This window comes from Podarcis cretensis, assembly GCF_951804945.1.
Source record: "Podarcis cretensis genome assembly, chromosome: 2".
NCBI classification, from domain to species: Eukaryota; Metazoa; Chordata; class Lepidosauria; order Squamata; family Lacertidae; genus Podarcis; species Podarcis cretensis.
In genome coordinates, this window is record NC_137171.1 from 70,661,937 (window position 1) to 70,688,182 (window position 26,246).

General features: G+C 44.5%; 1 long non-coding RNA gene across 1 annotated transcript; it reads left to right on the plus strand.

The window, feature by feature from the left end:
* Positions 1-1,313: 1,313 nt before the first annotated feature.
* On the plus strand, positions 1,314-25,233 carry LOC307209368. Its single transcript, XR_013835559.1, has 4 exons — positions 1,314-2,120; positions 3,165-3,251; positions 18,319-18,404; positions 24,921-25,233. It is a non-coding gene; the product is annotated as an uncharacterized lncRNA (long non-coding RNA).
* Positions 25,234-26,246: the final 1,013 nt, after the last annotated feature.

Genomic DNA, 26,246 nt, shown 5'->3' on the forward strand with positions numbered 1-26,246 from the left:
TCCCCGGTGCCAGATTTGTAACTAAAGGGACTCCAGTAGAATAAATCTATCAACGGGCTGAGCTTCCGAGTTCTTGGAGCTGCCTCTCCACCCACTCCCGCCTACCTCTGGATATATCTTTCTCAGGCCCATAGATCTCTCCTTCCGGGAGTGGGCTTTCATCTGTGACCCTGGTAGGACTCCAACGGTTTGGCTGCGAGTTTGTGTCTCTTATGCGTCTTGTCTTTGGGTTCAACGGGATCATAGAATCACAGAGTTGGAAGGGATCACCAAGGGCCATCTAGTCGAACCCCCTGCAATGCAGGCATCTCAACTAATGCCTACTTCCAGTCTATTATACCCTCCTCCTAGTCTCAATAGAACTCACTCCTGCAGCCTGCTCAGCCTTGGCGCTATAAAAGAAAAGGTGCCTTGAAGCATGTGCAGAATGCCTTTCTCCCACCACCGAGTCACCACAACCAGACCCCACGCATCTGGGGTTATGGAGATGGGTTTCTTGGACAGAGGGTATAACAAAGACGCACGTTTTCAACTGCAGGCACCTTTAGAAATGAAATCATTTAGCTGCAGTAGTCGCCGAGACCCATTTATATGCCACAGAATTGGAAAGTGGGAAGATCCCCCCAAATTCTCCTGTTTTATCTCGGATATCTAGGTACTCTTATAGGTATGAGCTTTCTGGAGGTCCAAGGCTGCAAAGAGGGGCTGAGAGGAGAGCTGGGCTCTTTATACTGGTTTTGTAATCCAAGTGAGTTTTGAAGGCAGCTATGAGCCTGCAAACCTGCGGCAGAGCTGCAAATAGGGATGTGAAATGACGTATCCAGGAGCTCACCTCCTTTTATGCTGAGCTAAGCTAACCCATCAGAAATCCCAGCTTTCTGAATGCATCATAACTCACTAGGATTAGACCCACGACTAAAACGCGGAGAAAGAAAAAGGGGGGAGCCCCCCTCCCCAATACATGATTGTGGGTGAGCGTCTGATCAGCTGGGACCGTAGGCTGATGGGCACTTAAGGCATCTGCACTGGGTTATACTCGGCAGTACTCAAAATGCAAGCGAGCTGCCCATCGTTTTGGTGGACGCTGCCCCTCCTGCGCCTCTCTGGGTCCAGGAGCGAGCCTTCCCCGTGCGAGCAGCACAGAGCCGGCTGCCCCGCCAACCCACCGTCGAAAGGGTGCTGCGCGCCCTTTAAAACGCGCCCTCCACGTTTCTTCCTAGCCGACTCTGGGAATCCCCGCTTCCTTGGCAAGCGCGGAGCTCCCAGCTGCCAAGTGGAGGATTTTATTAGACGGCCGCAGCGGGAGCGGATGAGGGGGAAGGTGCTGACTCGGTCTGTCTGCAGCGAGGGATGGATGGATCCGGAGACTTTTTCTGTTTTCCCCTTTTTTTTTAACCCAGGCTCGGTCGGTTCACACGGTTTTCGCCGCGAGGACACCGGATTCCTGCGCGCCCTGGAAGCTGGCGCGCTCTCCCGACGGGGCCAGTCAGCGGGGGAGAATCTGTTTTGGCTCAGTTCGCCAGCAGCTGCTTGTAATTTAAAGCCCTGCTTCGGCGCTGACCATTAAGTGACAGGAAAGGCCTTGCGTCACTCTTGGAGCCGGCCCAGGCGCAGGGAAAGAGGGGGGGGGGGAGAGAGAAGGAGCACGCTAGTAGGCCATGCTTTGGTAGTAGTAGCAGCCGCCGCCGCTGGAGGAGCCCCCACTCCCGGGCAGCCTCCCGCGCCTGGGAAGCCAACCCCCCAGCGAGCAAGCGAGCAAGCAAGCGGCGCTGCTTGGCGGGAGCTGCCTGGCTCCCTCTGTGGAAGCCAAGCGCAGGAGGGAAGCCGCCTCACTCGGCTTTTGCCAGCCTCCGAGCCGCGAGAGCAGCGAGACGAGCCGTCGCCGTCATCCGATCCCAGCCGCCGAGCCAAAGCTGAGCGGAAGCAGCCCTCGTTTGGTTCCAAGCAGGAACTGCCTTGCCCATACATGGCGCTTCCTGCCCTGCGCGCCATACATGGCCCTTCCTCGCGCGCCATAAAAGGCGCTTCCTTCCCTCGGCGGCTGCTGGCTCGAGGCCTGGCCCGGCCTGGCCCGGCCCAGCCCGGCGGCGGGAGAGCAAAGGGAACAATCCGCCCGCGGGGTGAGGCGGGGAGGGAGGCAGGGAAAGAGAGAGAGAGAGAGAGAGAAAGGCGAGGTGACTGGGTTTGCCAAGCCCTTTATGGAGCGGCCCCGGAGGCCACGAAAGGAGGAGTGCTGGCGAAAAGAGGAATGGCTCTTTTGTTGCTGCCGCTGCTCAGGCCGTTGCCTGTTAGAATAAAAACAAAATAATGCCCCCCCCGCCGCCGCCCCGCCCAGCGCCCTGTTTTACCCAGAGGGAGTAATAGCGAGGTGAATAGAGGAGCTGTTCCTTGCATTCTGAGCAGATAGACCACTCCTCTTAGAATACGAATTTCCCAATAAGGCAGCTTTTCACCTTAGAAACCCATTCAAAGCCCTCACCCACACTATCTCAGTACATCCAAGCAGTGACTGTACATGTCAACTCCTTTTGCCTCCAGGTGAGCACCACTAAGTTGCTTGTTTTTGTCTTTCTTCAGTCAGGGTTCCTCTAACATTTTGTTTTATGCCACCCCAGTCTCTGAGCGGTGCACTTACCCTGGATACCCAGGGTTCGGTTTCCTTGGAATGAGAGACGGCGGAGACTGTGGTGTCTTTAGGATATATGGTTTATTTATACATGTATACATCCTGAGCCAATGGTGGAGGGTGTCACAGCATTAACACCCAAAAAGGGTATTGCTTCTCCGATTCCAGAAATCAGGTATGACTTTGTCTCTCAGCTGCCCAGCCTGCTTCTTGTTTCTAAGTCACATACCTCAGCTCTGGTTTTGTTCTTCTAACTACCAGACCTGGGGAGGGGTATGGACAGACAGACACCCATTTGTCTTCTTGCACAGAGCCACTTCCTTTGTGGCCCTAAGGACCCATACTTAGGAGTCCATTAACTCACCAAGAAGTTGGCCTGGCTATTCCAACAATTGAATCCTTCGCTAGATTTTAATCCTTGCTGGATCCAGGAATTGGAAGGCACTCAGGCCTACAGCTTAACCTCCTCTCCAAAAGCCCCACAACAATATGCATGATGGGCAGAGTTCAACAGGTTAAACATTTACCCTCTCTGCAGGGCCCTGATGAGAAAAGATGACGTGAAATTTCTGCCTGTAATGCAACAACTGAAGGTGTAGGAGCCTAGCCTGGAAAAAAGAAATAGGTAACAAGCAATGCTATTTTATATTAGCACAGTTACTATGTTTCCCTGTATTTAGTAAAGAAGATTGGTAAAGCCTCACTGCTTCTCGGCTTTGTATGCTCAGGTGTTGCAAGCCTTGGTCTAGAGGAGCAGCTCCCCAACATTTTTGTCCATGGACCACTTGAAAAGTGTTAGCAATGTGTGCAAATTTCCAAGTGTGTTCAGGAGGCAACTGTCTTGTGAAGTACCCATCTTTGGTGCAAATTGCTCTCCTGTTGTGCCAAGTGCCTTTCCCTCTTAATTCCCATTACCAAACTTCCAAGTGTGGGAGAATTTATAATATACTGGTTGTAGTGGGGTTTATATACTGGTGGTTGTAGTATGCTATCATTGGGTAGTGAGTTAACACCAGCTTTCTACAACTTGGTGCTCTCCAGATGTTGTTGGACTTCTAACTCCCATCATTCCTAGCCAGCCGGTCAATGCTCAGGGATGATAGAAGCTGTAGTCAAAAACACTGGGAAGCCTGACTTATACCACATTCTATACTCTGTCATACCAGGGTCAGGGCAGCATATACCGTATTTTTTGCTCTATAAGACTCACTTTTTCCCTCCTAAAAAGTAAGGGGAAATGTATGTGCGTCTTATGGAGCAAATGCAGGCCGTGCAGCTATCCCAGAAGCCAGAACAGCAAGAGGGATTGCTACTTTCACTGCACAGCGATCCCTCTTGCTTCTGAGATTCAGAATATTTTTTTTCTTGTTTTCCTCCTCCAAAAACTAGGTGCGTCTTGTGGTCTGGTGCGTCTTATGGAGCGAAAAATACGGTGTGTATATATATATATATATATATATATATATATATATATATTTGAACTCAATGAGAGGGAGTTTCCTTAGAGGAGCTCCCCAATTGGAGCCTAGACAGGGGCATCTCTGTGGCCTTAGGTGGGTGTAGAATTTGACACAAGTGTAATTCTTGCCCCTATCACCTCTGTCCCGCACATAATTTCACCCTGTTTTCGCCACTCTGGTGGCATATCTTCGCAGGTGGAACAGCTCTGGCAGTGGAGTGTTCCATTGGTGTATTTTGAATGTTCCACTAGTATATCTGTCAGACCAGCAGGGTATCTCATACCCTGCCAGTGCAAGGGGGCTTCCACAAGATCATAAGCCTCTCAGACTGCAGAACCTGAGAATGGTGTTACATCCCTAAATATGAGTTTCCAATAGGCTGCTGTAGGATTTCTCCAAAGTAATTGGCTTGAGAAACAGTTTAAATTTATTTAGTGGTAAAAAGATGTTTTTGTTGCTGCCAGAAATGGCAATTTCCTTTTTTTCAGATTATTGCTTACAGAGCTCCTAGGAGCAGCTCTTAAAAGATCCCTGCTTTAGGAGGGCCAAGAATAATATTGTGTAAGAGGCAGGGAGGAGGAGCGGATTCCATCTGTGTTTATTTTGGCCAGATTCTGTTAAGGTTCAGTAGTGATTGAAGCTGGCCAAAGTTGAAGGTTCCATCAATGTCCCTCAAGGAGTGTTAATATATTGCACATATTGGGCCAATATAAGAAATGCAAAGAAAAACAACAAAACCGAAAACCCAAACCCTTCTGTTAAAACCAAACTGAATACTTGACTTTGCAGGTTTCATGTTAGGTGGTGCCAGGAGGAATGGTAGTTACTCCAAAGGGCTTTGTTGCTAAAATTTGTGTTTGGCACGTAAACCTGAATGACTCGTGACTGTCTTGTTAAAACTTGCTTTTAAATAATGAAGCATAAAAGTGTATGTGCAGATGTTAGAAAGTAAGAACTCTATGTTGACTTTCTCAGTATTAATCACTGGTAAAATGTTGCGTGGCAAAGCTCAAATGTTGCTTTAAAGGAGGAGGAGAGATACCTCTTTCTCTTTGTGTGTAGATAAATAACACACAAACAGAGAAAGTGGTAATCTTTGTGAGGTTGAGAGAAAACCCAACTCCTCCTCCTTATGCAACAGTCATGCAAAGGCAGGTTTATTTTTCTTTTGCCAGCATGCAGGGAGGCAATAAGCTTCTATTCCAAATGGAAAAAATGCCATGCATGCTTACCACTCCCAATTCTTTCTGGATTCTGCAGATGCAGCAGAACAGGGACCTATATAAATCTGGCATCTTAACTGCAGACTCATAGAAATCTGTAGGACTCTCCTCTTCTATAACCTAATTTATTAACATTCAAGGTTATGATGGATACTCTGCCATTTCTCTCTTCCCTGCTTTAGCTGCTATATGAACACCTTACTATTTATTCTCACTCAGCATGATTGTCCATCAATGGTTAATGGTGGCTGGATCAAAGGTTTGATACTTTATGGAGCATACGGGGCATTATGGAGCTATCTTACCCATAGACAGTGGCTTAAACTGTGCTTTGCATGAAATCTATTGGGAATCTGGAAAGGGAGTGCATGAGAACAGTAGGTCCAACAATGAGGCAAACAAATTGATGCATTCTTCAGCATCCCACAGCAGTGGGACTGCCAGATGTGAAGAGAAAGCCAAGTACCTTAATTATCATCAAAGCTGTCTTTGGTATATATTGTTCCATGCCACCCCAATCTCTGAGTGGTGTGATTCCAGGGGTCTTGGCACTCACACAGGATTTGTATTTCCTTTGGAAAATAGGCACAATAGAAACTGCAGTGTCTTTATGATATATTGTTTATTTTTACATACTGTGTATACAACCTGAGTCTACAGTAGAGGGTTTTCCAACATTCACATGGGGGGGGGGCTTGCTTCCTACAGGAGCATAGTGTTGGATTCAAAGGCAGCCAAACAGCCATCTCTGTCTCTTCTCACATCTTGTCCCAGCCTGCTCGCCAAGAGCTCTCGCTCACTTCTCCCCTGCTTTTCAAACCTCTTGCAAAAACAATTTTTCTTCAGCCTCCATCATCCAGGATGAAACCCTATTTTTTTTCCTTTCTCTGCCCACTAGCACATACAGTTGGAGGAGGGCCCCCTTCCCTATATCACAGTCTTCTCCCCATTGATAGCTCCCCCCATGGGCTGATGACTGGCTGTCATCAGCCTTCATTCCATTTAATAGCTTCTCTCCCAGGTAATACCTTTTTCTGGGAAAAACAGGGCTAGCTTGCATTTTTACACTTCTAAATGCAACATTTGTCAACCCACCTTAATTCTCAAAGCACTGATTAAACCCCAAACACCCCAGAATCTAGTGGGAGTCAGGGCACCCACAAATGCATAACAATATACATCAAGTGCATTGCATTATCAATTGTAATACAATATTTGATTAGCGGTCTGTTGAGCTCAAGAACAATATTATTTACCTCCTAAGATTTATTTTATTCATCTGGTGAGTCATCAAAGCTAACCACAACTGGCAATGAGATTTTAGTTGTTGACAGAAGCAAAAGTATTGTCAATGAGATTGGAAGTTTTCTTGATCTGAGAAATCAATCTTAAAACTTATACTTATGTGTTTAGCTTTGATACTCAGTAATATTGCTAAGGACTGTGAGACTATTTTTCTGCATGTGTGAAATCTCTCAAGAAATGCATTCCATTGGTGCAATTGAACAAATAACTAATATTAGCTTATATATGAGTACCAAAATCAGAAACTGGAGAGAGAGAGAGAGAGAGAGAGAGAGAGAGATGATGGATATGTTTATTTTTAACTTGGATGTATAGAGATGCCAAGAATATTGAAAGGTAAAATATGAAAGCCTAGGGCAAAGACAAATAGTGCTCTAAGATCCAAGTATTAACCTTAGATTGGAATTCTGCTGAGGGCACTTGAGGCAATAGTGTGAGAGAACTAATTAGACCTCTGACTTTAATTTCAAACAGATATACCCTCCACCTCTCAGTGTAAAAAAACAGGCCATCTGAAGCTTAACTAAAATGAAACCAGAACAAATCTTTTTAGTACAAATGCTGAAATAGCTAGCCATAGCCAAATTTATCAAGTCTTGCAGGAGATGGACTCCTCCTGGGGTTTTATAGGAACTGAATGTAGTCAAGGTCAGTCTTACTTTTAGGCAGAATGAGGTAGCTGCCTCACACAGGAGTTGCTGAGAGGTGCAGAATGGACAGACCTGTGTGTGCTGTATGACCAGACCTCCACCCCCCAAACTAACCTGTTGCCCCCAAAAGATGCTCACTGTCTCATTGCAATGTTGAAACACAACTCAATTGCTAGTCTGGTTGGCTTGTGTACATGGCATGGGGATATGTACCATCTTGTCTTTAGGTGGAAAAATATATTGGGCCAGCCCTTTCTGCAGTGTTTATAAAGTCCAAAGGTGAAACCTGATAAGAGCTACAATGAAAGAGATAACTAGACTCCTGGAAGAGCCTGACAATAGAGTAAGGAAACATGAGGAATGGAGATTTTGTAACCAACAAAAATATTTCTAAACCTTGCCAAAGACAATTCACTTGGTAGAAAGTTAGTAGGGTTCCTAGCACTGGTTACCCAGTGTTTGGCAAAAAATGTATGGTGGAGTGTTTGCTTAGTGCACTGAGATCCTAGCTATTAGGAAAAGGCTTGTCCCTTTGAGGCAAAAGTAAATAACTTGGATACACTGAGAGAGGTAGTTGGTGAGACTTTCAGTGACTTGATAGAGAAGTCCCGTTATTGCTACTGTAGAGAATAAGCATACAGACATAGTGAGGACAGGGATGAGGTACCTGTGGTCCTCCAGGTACCTGGTTGGACAATAATTTCCATCTTCCACTAGACAGGGAGCTGATGAAAGAGTTGGAGTCCAACAGCAGGATTCTAGGATGCCCCGGTTTCCACATTCTTGGAAGATGGGAGTGGAGTTGTATTGTGGGAGGTTAATTAGAAGCAAGGAGAGATGGGGCTGTTGTGAATGTTAACACGGCAGACATCACACACTATATTGGTAAAAGCCAATAGTGCAGTTGATGGATGGGGGAGATCAGTGATTCTAGTACATGTTAGTGTCAATTCATTGGGAAATACAGTGGTACCTCGGGTTAAGAACTTAATTCGTTCTGGAGGTCCGTTCTTAACCTGAAACTGTTCTTAAGCTGAGGTACCACTTTAGCTAATGGGGCCTCCCGCTGCTGCCGCGCCGCCGCTGCTCGATTTCTGTTCTCATCCTGAAGCAAAGTTCTTAACATGAGGTACTATTTCTGGGTTAGCGGAGTCTGTAACCTGAAGCGTCTGTAACCCGAGGTACCACTGTATAGTTATCTAGTCCTGGAAGTCAAAGCTGTTACTCATGTTTAATTTCACAAATAATATTTTAAAGTGCATTCTTGCTTGAATGAGGCAATATCTATATATTTAGAGCACAAACCTGGCAAACAGAATTTGGAGACCCAAGCTGATTGTGCCTAAGAATATCTTTGAGGAAGGATTTGTATTCAAAATATAGTGGGTTCATTTAATGGATTTAGGTACAGCTGGAGGCTTATTCCTTTCCTTTTGTGCATTTGGTATATACCTCTTCATTTTTGGGGTAAGTGGGTACCTTGGAAGTAAGCATTACTAAAGGTAGAGTTGTTCAAGACAGAAAAGGCCTTGCTGAGAACAAATCAGTGTGGTTCCTGTAAACTTAGGGAAGTCCTGTCTCACCAACCTTACAGAACTGAAAGTATAAATAATTATATATTTGGATTTCCAAAAAGCTGCTGACAAAGCCTTCTAACAGGCTTGGGAGCCAAATGCACCCCTCCTAGCCTTTCTGTCTGGCCCTAGGAACACTCCCTGGGCTTATGCACTCTTCAGGCAACACCACTGCTTCACACCCCAAGTGTTTTTGCATGGTTGGGATGTGTCTGTGAACTTGGATAAGGCCTCTGGCTTATCAAGATGGATAAGCCAGGATGATTACTATTCCCATTTTTGCTTTTGTCCCCACCCACCACTGGGAAGTGGCCCCCAGAAGCTTGTCAAGAGGCGAATGTGGCCTTGGGCAGAAAACGGCTCCCCAAACCTGATTTAGAATATTGTGTGTGGTTTACATTGCCTTGCCTCAAAAAGGAAATTGTAGCTTTAGGAAGGTGTAGAAAGAGGCAAACCAAGAGATTAAGCGATTGAAGCAACTCTCATATAAGGAAAGATTACAATATGTGGGTCTGGGTCTCTTTAGTTTAGGAAAGAGGCAAGTGAAGAAGGATATGACAGAGGCTTATACCATTGCGAGTGTTATTGAAAAAGTGAAGCTAGTTCTCAGGAAAAAATAAAAGGAGTCATCCAGTGAAACTGATTGGCAGACAGTTCAGAACAGACAAAAGGTCAGATTCAGCAAAGCTCTTAGAAAACCATGGGTTCTATGGTTCTATGGTCTTCCCAGGAATGACTTTGTGTTGGCGTATGTGCACTAACCAAATGCAGTCCATCCGGGAATCATACATGAGATAGACATTTGCTGTTGCCCAAAGAGGTATTTATTTATCTGCTCCAGGCATGCCAGGGGAACTGCTCTTCTGAAAGTGCCTACTGCCCATTATATTTGGTGCTTTATAGAAATAATTCTCAAACTTGTGAGATGTCCACCTTTTGGGGAGGGGCGAGAAGTGGAAGGAGGAGAAAAGTTTCAGAGGAGATGGGACCCTGGGGTATGCCATGGATCTTTCCCCACTAACCAAGACCCAGGTAGACTGATCACCTTCTGACAGTGAACATCCTATTGGATTTGTGTGCATGATCCCATCCTTACTTCTCCTTGACTCCAAATGTGATTTGGGAAGAAGCAAGTTTAGGACTATCTGCTGTGCTCTTAATGTTTCCTGGAGTGTATCTGTAAAAGAGGTTCAGAGATATTCTGCAGTAATGCATATGTCAGATTACTGTCCTGATTCTCATGTCATTGGATGCAGCTGATGGTTGCATGCATGTAGCTATACACACATAACTACATACAAGGATCTATGGATATTCACCCATGCAACAGATAACTAGTGCTGAGGAACTAGAAAGCAGTGAAAGTTTTGAAGCGAGCAGAGTTAAAAATAATACTTGAGAAACACTGCATAGATTCACCCGACAGGCAGGAATTATTTTGGCAAAGACAGATTTCCAGAGAAACAAGAGGTAGAAGAGGCCTGAAATTCTGGCTAAGAATTGCATACTTTTCTTTTAAAATCCTGCAAACCATAAAATTAACTTAGCTTTTGGGAAAGCCAATCTACTAAGCACTTACACGGCCCTGGAAATTCTTTCTTGTGGCATTTCTTTGTTTACACTGCCCTCTTACGGTTTCTGGTAAAATAGCATCTGTATCTAAATTTGTAAATATTTTATTGCAGTTCCTTACATTATTATTTTTCTCTCCTTGGTCCTTGTCTTGGAAAACCATGTATCATTATTGTATTGTTCCTTGTGCTGGACAAGGATCTGGGAGACCAGGGTTCAAATGCCCACTGGGCCATGAAGCTCACTGGGTGATCTTGGGCCAGTCACTCTCTCTCAGACTAACCTACCTCACAGGGTTGTTGTAAGGTTAAAAAGGGAGGTTGGGAGGGGGAAGTGTGCATGCCACCTTGATCTCTTTGGAGAAAAGGTGGAATTATAAATGTAATAATAAATAAATATTTCCGATCAGTCTGGTTCTTGACTGATCTACTCTCTCAAGAAGATGAGGACCACTGAAAAAAAGACGATTAAGAAGAACCCTGCTGGATCAGGCCAAAGGCCCATCTAGTCCAGCATCCTATTCTCCCAGCAGCCAGCTAGGTGTCTGTGAGAAGCTTGTGAGCAGGCTCTGAGTGCAATGACACTCTCCCCATTTCTGCCCCCAGCAGTTGGCATTCAGTCACAATACTGCCTCCAACAGTGAAGGAAGAACATAGCTGTGGTGGGTAGTTGCCATTGATAGCTGCTTCTTCATGAAGTTTTCTGATCATCTTTTAAAGCCATCTGATTTGGCAGCCACCAAATTCAATGGTTTGGGTATGTGCTGTGTGAAGAAGTGCTTTCTTTTGTCTGTCCAGAATCTTCCAACATTCAACTTCAGTGGATGGTCCTGAGTTTCTAGTATTGTAAGAGAGGGCGAAAAAGTCTCTGTCCACTTTCTCACACCATCTTATCCCCCTTTACTCAACTTTTTTTCCAAAACTGAAAAGCCCCTTCAGCTTTGTTTGTGTAATGGGGCTTCTCCCCCTCTTCCTCCCGGACATACCCCATGAAACCCCGAAAGTTGGCTCTTAGGGGGGTTGGGAGAGCCTCCACAACGGTGCATGCAGGGAGGAGAGGGGAGATCACTCCTTTGGAACTATCCCCTTAGTGTGATGTTGAATTCCTCCTCCTATTATTATTGTGCAAATATTATGTACATGTGTGGCATGGGTTTGTGCCCCCAAATACCCCTGCTCCCAGTTTGTTGTACGGATAAAATGGTGCATGTACATCACTTCTAGCCACTTGGAGGAAAGGCAAGATCTAGACTGTAGGCTTTTTGGCTGTAGGCTAATGAAATCATACTTCTTGTGAATCCATGATGCATCTCGTGATTAAGTCCTGAGAGGTGCTGCATTGGGTCTACAAACAAGAGTGGTAAATGAGGAGTAGAGATCTTTTGCTGTTAAGCACTCAGCATCAGAGGCATAGCTGGGGAGGGGCTGGGGGCGAGGTGCACTGGGTGCCACACTGCGGGGGGTGGTACTTAACGCCTGGGAGTGACACGGTGGCTCGGTGCCTGCAGGCTCTGCGCTGCCCAAAATGGCAGTGTGGGGTTTGCATCCGCCTGCTGCCTCCCCCTCAGCCGCCCTATAGCTGAGGGGGAGGCGGCAGGCAGACTCCTTGGAGGCTCCTCCCAGCATGCCCTGCCCCAGCTCACCCCGCCCCCATGGGCGACTCGCCTTGCCCCCGGGCACAGGGCATGGGCACTGCCCTGGGTGCCCGAGCGGCTAGGTACGCTGCTGCACAGCATCATCGAAGGGCAATGGGATATTCTTAGGGAACTTCCAGGGGACAGATGGAAAAGAGTTTCTGAAGTAATGTATAGCTGATTCTATGGCAGGGGGAGAGGAAAGGATAGATAGATAGATAGATAGATAGATAGGTAGGTAGGTAGGTAGATGGGTGCTAGTACTCAGAATTTGTTCTCTTACTTGAAGACTGATATTAGTAGAAACAAAATATGATGCCTTTTCTTTTCATTCTGATGGATGTACATGTAAACTTGTGGCCCCTACAGTAGGTGTCTAATGGAGCAGCTAGCAGTGTGGCTTGTACAATCTGGTCTTTGTAGAACACAACATGTGTATCCATTTGACACTGCAGCTTAGATTGCTTGGGAATTATGCTGGAGAGTTCAGCATATCCAGGAGGAGACACAAACTCTCACAGAACTGGTAAATTCGGTGGTTACTTTCCATATGTACTCTGCCAAAGACAAAATGGTAGAGAAACTAAGTGAACAAAACAAACTAATCATTTGGCAATCTATGTGATAATTGACAAGGTTCTTATGGACACAATGCTTGCTAGGGGATGGCAAGTAGAAAGAAATGTTGAGTGTATTAGGAACTGTCTGGGAAGACTAACTTCTAAACAGTGGCGGCAGTATTCTTCATCTGAGGAACTTGGTTTCTTTTTTCGCTCCATCTGTTTTCTGCTTCCTAATGTGCTGCTGGCATGACAACTTTTCCACTGTCTATTCACTGTTTTTTTCCCATGACAAGCCATGGGAATCTCTCCTGAGTGCAGGAGTCAGTGTGGGATTGTATCTTAGTTTGATTCATCCCTTCTGGATGCCGTATATGTTGTCAGCTCTTTGGCAGTAGTCTTTCTGTGTTGAGAGAATAAGAACAAAGCAACTCTCTTCAAGGCTTCAGCGGTTACTTAATTTTGAGAGGCATGACCGCACACACGTAGCTTTTAAACTGCAGAAGCTATGGACTCCTACCATCGTTCCTTGAGGGTGCAATGCACAGGGCTTTGTCCATTGTACCTGGCTTCACAAATTCCACAAATCAGCTGACTGGCAGAGTTTGTGAGGTTGCATACATAAGGCCCCCATAACAGTTCAAGCTTCAGGACCACCAAAATGTAGGTCTGCCGCCGGCTGCAGCCCAGCCCAGTTTCAGCTATCAGACCAATCCTCTCCTGCCCCTTTCACCTTGCCTAGCCTTGCCAAAGCACAGCAGTCCTTGTTCTAAGGTGCAGCAGGCCCCAAAGCTAGGCAGGCAAGCAAGCAGTCCCACCTCTCCTTCTTTCTCTTTTTTCCATCCTATCCTTCTTTCTTGTCACTTATACAGCCACTGCTGCCCCCTTCCTCTTACCTCTCCACCTCTGCTTGCCAAAATGCCCAGGGAGAAGCTCCAGCGAGATCAGGCACTCCCTCTCTACAAATACCATTGGGGTGCCCAGCATGCCATGGGAGAAGGGCCCAGATAAGCCACTCCACCTTTTAACTTGCTGGCTACCACTGTCTCCTACCTAGGACACACTGCACTAGGCAGGGCCGGCAGGTGGGCATTGGGCAGAGCAAACCAAGAGGGTGGCCTGCTTACAGAGACTTCCCCATACCCTGGTCTCCCACTTTGCTTTGCAGTTCGTAGCCTATGTGGGTGGAAGTGCTTGGGCAGATTAGGGGTGTCGTCAGCTGTATATATCCAAGAAGCTAGAAGTGTGTTAGTGTGTTGGAGATCTTTAATCTGCCTTGATTTCCTGCTTTTCATGGTCTTTTGTTATCATTAGTATCATCTTACAATACAATATCCTGACTACTAAAGTGATTTTTTAAATGCCTGTACTTGAATTTTAAACTGTCAGGGCAGTATAAAGAAAAAGGACAACTCCTTAATTATTTTCAAAGTACAATATTGTATTCACCCAAACGCCAACCTATTTGAAGCCTTTTAAAAATTGCCTTTAGGGTGAGGGGGCAACATTGCTAACTTTTGCTCCCTACGGCAAAAATTGTAGATCAGGCACTGCCCCCCCCCCAATCTGATAGCACCACCATTAGAAGTATGTGTAACATGGCTCTGCAGCCTTAGTAACCTTCTCCCTCACAGTATCTGAGAAACTTTTAAAAATCCTTAACTTGCTTATAAATTCCCTTTAGTACTTTCCAGAATAGTACCACAAAGTCTGGGAGGGGAAATGTACCTACCGTACACCATTTCCTGCAGCAATGCTTTGCCATTTTAGAAGAGTTTCTACTTTAACATATGTAACTTAGCATATAGGCATCTGGCTGGCCACCGTGTTAACAGGTTGCTGGATTAGACCTGATCCAGCAGGTCCATCTTATGTTCTTAGCCATAAGATGTGGCAATAGGCAGTGGCTTAGATGGCTTTAAAAGAGAACAGGTAAATTCAAGAAGGATAAGGCTATCAATGGCTATTGGCCATAACTGCTAAACAGTACCTCCATGTTCAGGGTACCAGATACTGAAGACAAATGGAGTATGGTTATCCACCACATACCCTATCACGGATGGAAGCAAAGTACTAAGCTACAGTGACCTTAGAGGGGAGAGGGGAGTCTGAAAGGAAGACAGTATCAGAGAAGGAAGGGAGAGGGGAGTCTGAAAGGAATGGGAGAGGGGAGTCTGAAAGGGAGAGGGGAGTCTGAAAGGAAGACAGTATCAGAGAAGGAAGGGAGAGGGGAGTCTGAAAGGAATGGCCAGACAACACTTTGTGCATTACCACAAGTGGCCACATGATGTCACCAGGTGCCAAGGTACTCTTGATGTTTGCAAGGAGCGCATCAATTCAAGTCTGAATAATTCTTAAGCAGCTGGCCCTCCAAAAAATTCCTATCGAAAATCAGAACAATTTTGTTTGGCAGGAAATGAACCTTGCTAGTTAGCAACAATAGATTTCTCTTTAAAGACAGTGTTTTTCATCAGATTAATTTTGAATCCTTCATTTTGTTTATAATCTTTCTTTCCCTTTGTCATTTGAGGGGTCTGGTGTGTTGTTGTTTTACAGTCAGTAGAAGGCCATGCTCAGCATTCCTCCTTTCTTATAAACCTTAATACAAGATCTCAATGTAGGTTGCTGAGATGTGTTTGTAGAGTTTTCTGACACAGGTGCCAAATTAAATTGGCTTGCCCTAGCTACTGTATGTAGTTTGTCTTGGGCAGGGATATGTGTGTGTGTGTGTGTGTGTGTGTGTATGGTGGTGTATTGGGCCTGCCCTGCCACCACTGCCAGATACACACACACACACATGCCTATTGCAGATTAAACTTTGCCCCATTCACTCATTGCTGCTTTATGCCCACCAGCTCAATGTATGCTTTGCTGCCAACCCACCTGTTGCAATGTTATGGTGTATCACAGTACTTGGCTTATGCTTGTTAGGTTGATGACTTATCCATCACTAAAGAAGAGGAACTACATAACCAAAAGAAAACAAGGACACAGATCTCAATAAAGTTTTCATTATCTTACAATAATTTAAATAGAAATACATCTCGTTCACCATAGTGGGTAAAACAGTATTCAGTTGACCTGTGTGCCTGTCAGTCTGCTGCCAGCTGTTGCCTGTTGACAAACAGCTTGAAGATTCCACCTGCTTTTGCTTTTTTGGGTTCTCTGTATCTTTAAACTGGACTTGGATTGGTAGTGCTTCACACGGAGGAATCTTTCCGTCAGAAGACTGCCCTCTGACAGCCCTTCAAATAGAGATTTGTCCTCTGTAAAGGAGGGCACATGGGAACCCAGATGAGGGGGCAGGGAATAACTGGAGATGCTTGGGCACTTTTGATTTACAATTAAGGCCAGAAGGTAAAATATATATTTTAAATAAGAGCAAAATCTCTTAAAAGAAACAGAAGAAAACAATTATCCAAAAATGTATACAGTGGTACCTCTGGTTACGTACTTAATTCGTTCTGGAGGCCCGTTCTTAACCTGAAACTGTTCTTAACCTAAAGCACCACTTTAGCTAATGGGGCCTCCTGCTGCTGCCGCACGATTTCTGTTCTCATCTTGAAGCAAAGTTCTTAAAGTCCTGTATACCTGAAGGAGCATCTCCACCCCCATCGTTCAGCCCGGACACTGAGATCCAGCGCTGAGGGCCTTCTAGTGGTTCCCTCATTGCGAGAAGTGAGTTTACAGGGAACCAGACAGAGGGCCTTTTCGGTAGTGGCGCCCCTCCCTGTGGAATGCCCTCCCTTCAGATGTGAAGGAAATAAGCAGCTATCCTATCTTTAAAAGACATCTGAAGGCAGCTCTGTTTAGGCAAGTTTTTAAATATTTAATGCTGTATTGTTTTTAACACTTGATTGGGAGCCACCCAGAGTGGCTGGGGAAATTCAGCCAGATGGGCGGGGTATAAGTAATAAATTATTATTATTATTATTATTATTATTATTATTATTATTATTAAACCTGAAGTGTATGTAACCCGAGGTACCACTGTATAGATACACCCGAGTTCTTTCAAAAAAAACAACTTGTCACAGCAGTTTTCTGAAGGCCTAAAGGTAGGGAGGACTGCATGGCCTCTTATGAATCTGAGACTTTGGTTGAAGCAAGTTGCCTTGAGCAATATAGTCCACAAAGTAGACACTCTACCTGTAAAGGCTTTGGGTTGTCCCACCACAGATTTTACCACTGCTTTGGACTTTGTGCAGTTCATCACTGAAGGACGTGAAGGCTCATATGTATTTTTTCCCCCTCCCATAATTTTTTAATTAGATTTTCACATTTTTATACACTTTAACCTATTCAAACATTAAATTACAGGGTTCTCTTTGGACTCCCTCCCCTCCCTCCCATGGGTTCTTATATTAAAAGTTTAAGTTTTCTGCATCTTTTGCTTTATCCAGCTAATTATCCCTAATTATCATAATCAATTTCACATTACAAATGTCATTACAACGCTACCAATGATTTTAACTGTTTACAGTGTTTTTTTTAAGTAAACTACAAATTTACTCCAATCTCTAACAAATACTTGATCTTCTTGGTTTCTGATCTTGCCCGTCAGTTTCGCTATTTCCGCATATTCCATCAATTTCGTCTGCCAATCTTCCTTCATTGGTAGTTCTTTTTCTTGAAGGCTCATATGTAAGCCAGGTGTAACACATTTAGGCCTGGTGATGACTTATTAGCTGATTCTGAAAATGCTATTTGGCTGTTTTTATTTTTATTGTGGAGGCTCACTTACAAAATTTTGCTTGCTTTTGAGACTTAACCATCGCTTCCACACTTCCATTTGCTTTCCCCTGGGATAAAACACTCTTTGCTGCTGAATTGGAACTCTGAGGAACACAGAGACCCAGAATGTGGCTCGGTATAAGCCCTTTTCAGCTTCTATCTCTGTTGCTAGCAGCAGTAATTCTTCCAAATACCAGTTATTGGAAACCACAGAAGAGGAGAGCGCTGTTGCACTCTGGTTCTGATTGCAGTTCCCCATAGGCATCTGGTTGGCCACTGTAAGAACAGGATGCTGGACTAGATGGGCCACTGGCCTGCTTCAGCAGGCTATTATGTTCAGGCATTCATCTGAAGATGTGAGGTTTAAAACAGGAACAGGGGGATGTATGCAAGCCCTGCCCCCAAGGTCCTATGTTTAGGACATCCTTTCATACTTGCGCTCTTTGAACACAACAGTCTCGAGGGGGCTTTTACATTTGTTGTACAAAATGTGCTTAGAAGTGCAGTAGAGAGCAGGTCAGATCCAATAGTGATGCAGACAGAGTGACAGTAGGGTTGGTCATAATAATTTTGGCTGTAAGTCCTGGAAGACCTGCTCCTTCTGCCTTGCAGGCCTTTTTCCCACTTGGCTGGAAAGGGCGGGGTCCTGACTGATACAAGCTACAAAATTGAGGCTGCTGAACAGACTATTGGACTAGGGCGGCTGTTATGTGGGGCGGGAGATATCTTTTTGTATCTTTATTTTAGATCTTGGGATTTATGTGGACATTATTCAGTGTATTTTTTATGTTTAATTATTGTTTATGACTACATTTATTATGTTGCAATTGCGTATATTTCACGTTGCAACCTGCCTTGAGCATGGTTTGAACTGTGGAAAGGCAGCATACAAATAAAATTATGTATGTATGTATAATTCTGCTGGCTATTTTGCTGTATTGTGGGAAATGCATTCAAGCCAGTGCTGTTTATACTTTACAGGGACTTCTGGCAGTGTTTTGGATGTGGAACATTTTTCCACCCTAAAGGCTCACGTTTCCTTGGGAGTAATCTTCCAGGGCTTACAGGTTAGTGATGGGCAAGACTCGAGACAAAAGTGGGGACGCAATAGATGTGACTCTCACCTTTCTACAGTAAGCTGCATTCCAGTCATGCAAAGAGGTTTCTTTGCAGCCACTCACATGCCTACACATCTCCAGCCTCCATCCAGGCAAGGAAGACACATTAATACAGTTCAAGAATACATTCCAGCCTGGCAAAAGCAGCAAGTAGGGCGTGGAACAGGGCAAGTGGATGATATGGCCTGGGCAGAGTCCTGGGGGCCAAATAGAAAGGCTTGGGGGCACATTTGGCTCCCTGTTCTCAGGTTCTTCATTCCTGTTTTAAACAAACTTCAGAAAAGAAAGTGAAATGGAGGAGAAGGGGAATGGTGGCATGGGTAAAATGGAAGTACAAAGAATGAATGCCAAACATGGCAGGAGGACAGTGGATAAGCAAACACAAGGGAGGGAAGGAGGGAGATTGTGCTGTCGAGGCCAGAAGCAATCTGAAATACTCACTGCTCATTTTGGATTAGTTGACCTCCACCTCTCCACATCACACTGATGCCCTTTGCCTTGTTGTTGTTGTTTAGTCGTTTAGTTGTGTCCGACTCTTCGTGACTCCATGGACCAGAGCAGGCCAGGCACTCCTGTCTTCCACTGCCTCCTGCAGTTTGGTCAAACTCATGCTGGTAGCTTCGAGAACACTGCCCAACCATCTTGTCCTCTGTCGTCCCCTTCTCCTTGTGCCCTCAATCTTTCCCAACATCAGAGTCTTTTCCAGGGAGTCTTATCTTCTCATGAGGTGGCCAAAGTATTGGAGCCTCAGCTTCAGGATCTGTCCTTCCAGTGAGCACTCAGGGCTGACTTCCTTAAGAATGGATAGGTTTGATCTTCTTGCAGTCCATGGGACTCTCAAGAGTCTTCTCCAGCACCATAATTGGCCATTTCAAACCCCTGTTTTAAGCCATGGGGGTATTACTACAAACAACTGCATGTAAAATCCAGCAGCCCTAATAACATAGTAAAGAGTAGCATGTGAGATTCCAGGGGAATTTTTTCCACATAAACTTTTTTTTTGGAGGGGGGGATTGGTATCATTTGTTCACTTGTCACCATTTGTCCCCAGTCTTTGAGACAAATTACATATTTTTGTTAAAAACCAGCAATTTCACAACTGAGTTATTTACCAACCCGCAGACAGATACCACCTAGATTCTCTGGTCTGCTCATTTTCAATTTGTCAAATTGACAAATTCATGACAGGTGTGTACTAGTTATGATAGCCATTTGCTGCTTTCAGAATAAGAGACAGCCCATCTTGGAGTACCATAGAGTTAATGTGCTTGTGGGTTTCCCATAGGCATCCCGTTGGCCACTGTGGGTAGTAAGATGCTAGACTGGCTGGGCCTTTTGGTTTTATCCAGCAAGGCTCCTCCTCAGCTTCTTATGAACAAGCTGCTTGATTCATTGGAAAGCCGCTTCATATGGGTTGCATTTCTGAAAAACTTGGTGATGTGGACTGTGACCCACAAAAGTTTATTGGATTTCTTGGTTTTTAAGACCCTTTGCTTGTATTTAAGTACAAAAAATACATTTCCGAATAACATCACTTCACTCGTGGCGTAATTGGACTTGTGGGGAAATGGATTTCTAATTACTGTTGCATTTTGAATCTTAGAAAATTTCTAGTGCTCTACAGTATGCTAATGTAGTCTGGTACAACCATCATGATATTCCATTCCCACCTAATGGATGGCCTTGTGGCAATCTCGTTGCAAGGGAATTAGCTCTTCAGCGCTTTTTGTTTTCTGTGAAATCAGGGCAGTAGTGTGCTGCAGTTTCAGAAAGATACATTTTTGGCATCCGAAGAACTAAATGCAATGGGCAGTATCCAGCCAAACACTTTCACTAGTGCAAGCACAGCAGAAATCCCCCCTCCCACACTTTTAGATCTGTTGTGGAGTTTTTCCCAACCCTCTGCAGCAGATTTAGAGGGCACAGGGTTGAGAGGGGAGGGAGGGGAAGTTCGGTTGCATAGCCAAAAGTGCTTGCACCAGTGGAATGGCTGAGTTGGCTACCTCCCAAAATACTTAAAACACAAAAACTGAAATAGCAGGGCCTTGCCCCAGGGAGTGGCAGTCACCACTTCTCTAAAAGGGTGAGATGAGCACATTAGAATGCTATAGTAAGAGAACACAGTACTCAAAGATCACAAAATGATGCAAGCATGAGCGGGAATTTGTGTCACTTATCATTAGGCACTGTCCAGGGGCCTGAGCCCTGGGGTTTTTGCACCAGGTCCTGGATCTGTTGCCCCTCCCCCTTTAAAATAAATTAAATAAATGAGGGACTTCCGGGTTAGCGCTGCCGATTAATGGCGGATTCCCTCCGAGCTCCGGAGGGAATCGGCTCCGCAGGATCGGGTCTTGTCCGCGCCGGCGACGCGGGGACCCTTAAAAATCACAGGCGCGGATGCCTGTGAACGTGGTGACTCGGCGGGCACCATTTGCGCCCCCCCAAACCGCGAAGGAGCCTTTTTAAAGGCTCAGGAACGGGGACGGGGGACGGCGCGGTGCTGTGAGTCGATTGCTCCTTCTGCGGAGCGAAGCCGCATGCCATTGCCGGAGAAGCGCTGACTTTTTCCTTGAAACATTTGGACTCAAAAACAAGAACCCGTGAGTAAACATGGAATTTGGATTTTAAACAAATTTTTCCTGAATTGGGAACGAGCGGGGAAGGGTCAAAAAGGAAGTCGCCCCCCCCTTTGAGTAGATATTCTAACGCAAAGAGCTTGCAACTTAAGGTCGAGAGAACTTTTTTTTAAAAAAAAAAAAAATTTCACGGCTTGACGCTATAAACTTTACCGGAGGATAAACTTGACGTTTGGAGCTAAAGTTTCACCCCCCCCAGAACCCGGGGACGCCCCGTGAGAGAACCTGTTGAGGAACTATTGAAGATTTTGACAGCTGTCAAAATAGCTGTCAAAAGGAAAGGATAAAGGGAACTTTGTCTTTGTTGCATCTGCTGGCTATATTTGTTGCAACTTCTAGAAAATAAGGGAGAGCAGCTACAAATTAACTTACTGACTGGTTTTTTAAACTGAGAGACACTGTAAAAATGGCTGAAAGAAGCAATAATCAGACTAAACTCAACAAAATACTGGCTCTCCTGGGAAAGTTACAAGATCAGACAGATGTTTTGACTACAAATGCGAACACCCTGGCCCTGGCAGTAAACAACATTGCTGAAGCTGACAGGGAGTGGAGGCAGGAAGTTTATACACATCAACAACAAGAGGAATTTGAGAGTCACGAGACTGTGGATTGTGAGGAAAAGGAAGGTGGACTGGTAATTTTGCAGATGTCAAGGGAGAATTACAGCTTGGGGCCTGGCATGCCGACAACAAAGGAGAATAAAAACTTGAGGTGGAAAGTTTGGACTGAGTTGGAAATTGCAAATTTGAGAGTGGAACACCTCATTAGTATTAATCTTAAATATGGAGGGCCAACTGGAAAAATCATGGATCTTGTTGGGTCAGTGCCCCATCGAGCCTTGGGGCTTAACCTAAAGGACTATCCAAGAGGCCGGCAGAGAGGAACTGAGGGTGACTTGAGAGCCTCGGACGTGAGATCTCCAGGTTAAACAGTATTGATTGATGAACATTTATTGGGGACTAAACCGGGAAAGGGGGGTTGGAGTTTGGTAATCCAAAGGGTACAGAATTTTTAATTACTTACTTTTAATTTGTTTTGATATTTGTATGGAAGTTGGGAAAGCTATGGAAGGGAAATATTGACTTTAAGAAATATGTTAAAGAATAAGAAATGATGTATAAGATGTTTAAGATTAGATAAGCTAAAATTGGTGTCTAAAATGGTTAAAAGGAAATGAAAATGAGGAATGTAATAATAATTTTATGGAAGAATGAGGAAAAGTAAAATTACAGTATGTTAAAATTATTAAGTTTAAGGTTGAGAATTAAGTAATAAGGATTTGCAGGACTAATAATTTGAACTGGAATACAAGAAGGGGAGGGGAGAGGAGGTCTAAGAAAGAAGTTATATGAAAATAAGCAATTGAAATTTCATTTGTTTGTAATTGTTTTCTTTTTCTAAATTTTTGTATTTTCTGTTATTTTTTCTTTTTTGTGTGTGTCTATGTGTCTTATTGAAATGCTAATAAACATTTATTAAAAAAAATAAATAAATAAATAAATTAAATAAATAAATAAATAAATAAATAGGCGGACTCTGCTTACAGGGCAACTGAGCATGCCACAAAGTGCAGTGTTGGTAAGATGCCAACCATCTGATACCTTTATTTGTTCAAAGGCAGTGCAGCAACTGGGGAGGGGCTTGTGATAGAGAAGCTTGTTGAGTGACCATGAAGCTTACTGTGTGATGGTGGGCTTGTCACTTCCTTGCAGCCTAACCTACCTCTTAGGGTTGTTGTAAGGGGAGAGACTCCATCAGGCCTTCTCCCACCTGCCTTGCCCCACCCCCTGGCCCTGGGATTCTTCATAAGGAAACTGTGCCTGGAGGAAGAACTGTGAGGGGAGAGACTTCATCAGGCAAGGCCTCTTTCCACCTGCCTTGCCCCACCCTCCAGTCTCTGCTTCTCATTTTGTATTGTATTATGTTGTGCACTGTGGTTTGTTGTTGTTTTATTGATTGGAGTTTAGAAATTACTTATTGTAACTGTTGAGTGGATTTCTGTCTAATTTTGAAATGCTGATATTTAATATTATTCTATATTATTTTAATGAATGTTGAATGTTACTTTATTTGCATATTGTATGTTGTATTATGCATATTGTCTTATTTATATGATGTTAGCCGCTCTGAGCTCGGCTTTGGCTGGGGAGAGTGGGATACAAATAAAATTTGTTGTTATTATTATTATTATTGATCAAATATGTACAGTGGGAAGCCACAACCACTGCCCAGAACTCACTGAGGAATAGAGTCCAATTTGCAGGCAAAGTACTGGGCCTAGAAAATCCTGTTGCCACCCTATAGCTCAAAGCCTTGACAGCAGGCGCTAATGTTTGTTTGTTTTTCTTCTGAAAGTGAACCTAAACTTGCATATATACAAATGTATACATATAAATGCATACATATAAATCAGCATATTTTATGCAACCATGTCCCAAATCCTTTTCAGTAGTTAGCAGCACGCCTGCCTGTGACACTTACACAATCATATTCTGCACAGTATTAGCAGTAAAATATAAAATAACAATGGGCGTGCTACTTGGAGAAGAACCACAATTTTCCTGTGAATGAATAACTGTGGTTTGATGCTGAGAAAGCGTCTCTTCAATGGAAACACTTCCTTAGGAATCTTGATGCAAAACAAATGAGTAAAAACTGCACAGTTACTGTGGAAAAGAAAAAGAAAATGTCTTGAAATATCTTTACAAGAAGAAGCACAAAACGACATTGGTCTGATGGGGCAAACTGAGGCTGAGTAACAGCTTGAAGAGATAGTGGAGATCATCAAAAGCCACAGGACCTCTATATCTTTAAAACCTCACACTGCAGACATATCCCAGTCTCATCCTGATCACCAGGAATAGGAGAGTAGATAAGAAAACAGCAGAGGCCTCTTTAAAGAATTGGGGGGTGGGGGTGCATTTGAAAGAGCCTCTCAAAACCTTTAGGGGAGTGAGACATGTTTTAAGATTGTGAAATCCTGCCTTCGGCTATAGTTCCAGTTTAAGCAGGTAAGTGGTAGGGAGCCTGGGTTACCAGCAGCCAACAGATTGTTGACTGGAGTCAGCATTTCCACTATCTCTTTTGCCCAAGGCAAAAAAGATAGTGATGATGGAGAGGGGCTGCAGGATTTTGCTCTAAATGTATTTGGGGGGTTTTTTCTAACCCAAGAGCAGCATTGTAACATTTGAAAAATGCGAATGCCAGTGGATATCAAGTTCTGATTGGCACATTAGTCCAGGAGGTGCAGATCAACTTGGTTCATACTGGAATTCACAAACTGAATTGCTCAAGCAACTGCTCCCCTAGCTAGACTACTGCAATGTACAGTGTGGGGATGACTTTGGAGACTGTTTGGGAACTACAGCTACTGCAAAACACGGTCACTAGATTGCTAGCTGGCGCCAGATGAATAAAGAAGGCCTTCCCTGTGGCAGTGGCAAAAATCTTGGGGTCTCAAATTTCAGCGGTGATCTGTGTGATGCCAAAATTCAGTGCCCCTCCACCTATCTCGCTTCATTGTAAACCATGGTTGCAGCACCCGCAAGGTTCCGCACCCAGTGCAGCTGAACTGGTCACACTCTCCTAAATCTGCCTCTGGCTATGATGCCCCCCTGGTCTATGGAACTCTCTTCCCAATAAGCCTTGAGTGATACCCAAGTTATTGCCTGTTTGGCACCAGGGGAAGATCTTTTTATTTCCCCATACTTTTAACATCTGATGAGATTTTAATACCCATTCTAGTATTTCATTTTCACGCTGACTTTCCCCTGCTGTTTGTATTATGGAAGGAGTTCTATGTCTTCATGTTCTCTTAATTTTGCAGGTATACTTGAAACTACTGGAGACAAGACTGGAAACATGAAGCCATGTCTGGAGCCTGCAAGTCTGCAAGATACAGTTCAATCTAGTTCAAGCATTGAAATGTGTATGAAAGGTCTGGTGCTTATTATGAATCTTTAGTGAGTGCATTCTGTCTCTCTGTCTCCAGCCTCTAACATCACTTTTGTTTTCTCCATGAATTGATTTAAGTGACATAGCAAGTTTAAATTCAGTTGGACTGGTTAATGAGAGGAATATATTATTTTGCACTTACCTGTATGAATGCCTGCAAATTAAACAATTTCACGTTCCTGCAAGCAGATCATCCCCATTTGACTCACAGCCAGGCTCAGTATCCTTCCAGCTGCCTGCTATGGGAGGACCATATGCAAAGCCCGGTGGACTTCTTCCCAATTCAGAAGGGCTTCAGGTAGCACCTGTGTGGTCAGAACTGAGCTAACCATTGTACGAAGCATGAGTGAGGGATATCTCTATTGTCTAACAGGTGATGATGCTCCTGAGTATGAATAGCAATCTTTGCTCTGTTCCATCAGCTAAGCTATTCTATAAGTCCGTACAGTATAGTAGTGACCATTTCATGACCATGCGGCAGGAGCACCAGGGCCTTCCGCTATACATTGGGTGAAGTGAAAACCTTTCCTGCTACAGAATAGTGCTTGTGTAGCCTTTAGTACAGCAGTCTCACTTTCCAAAGGAGGCATGGTAGGGTTGAGACCACTGTTCGTCGGCATTGCACACATCCATTTAATTGGCCATTGGTGCTGAGCTACATATAAAAGTGGATGAGGGTGGCAGAAAAAATGGTCAGCTGGCAGTTTTGTACCGGCCATTTCAGGAAGAGAGGAGGACAAGGCAGCAGCAATCTATGTTGTGTGCACGTTTGGCTTACTATGAAGGTAAAAGATCTAGGGCAAGTTACAGGTCATCAGAACCGTATGCAGAGCATAGAATATTGTTATGCTCATCCCTCTTCTCCACGTGGTGAGAAGTTCCAGGAGTGTGGTACTTGCCCAGGTTCAGTTTGCTTTGGAAGGAAATTACTGGAGACTTATTGATGTTTTGTAATATTTGCATTTACTTACTGATATCTAGTCTGGGCATAGGTGGAGGCACAGTGCAAACCAAAGCTGGCTCCAGGTTTCATATGCTCTCGGGCAAAACTCTTTTTGTGGGCCCTTCTCCCTCTGAAACTACTTTCTCACTGCAGTTGTCTCCTCTTCCTCCTCACCACTACTGTTGTCTCCTTTATTGCCAGGTAGAAAGAGGATCAGCAAGCAGGCTGTGGTATCTACAGTGGTGCCCCGCAAGA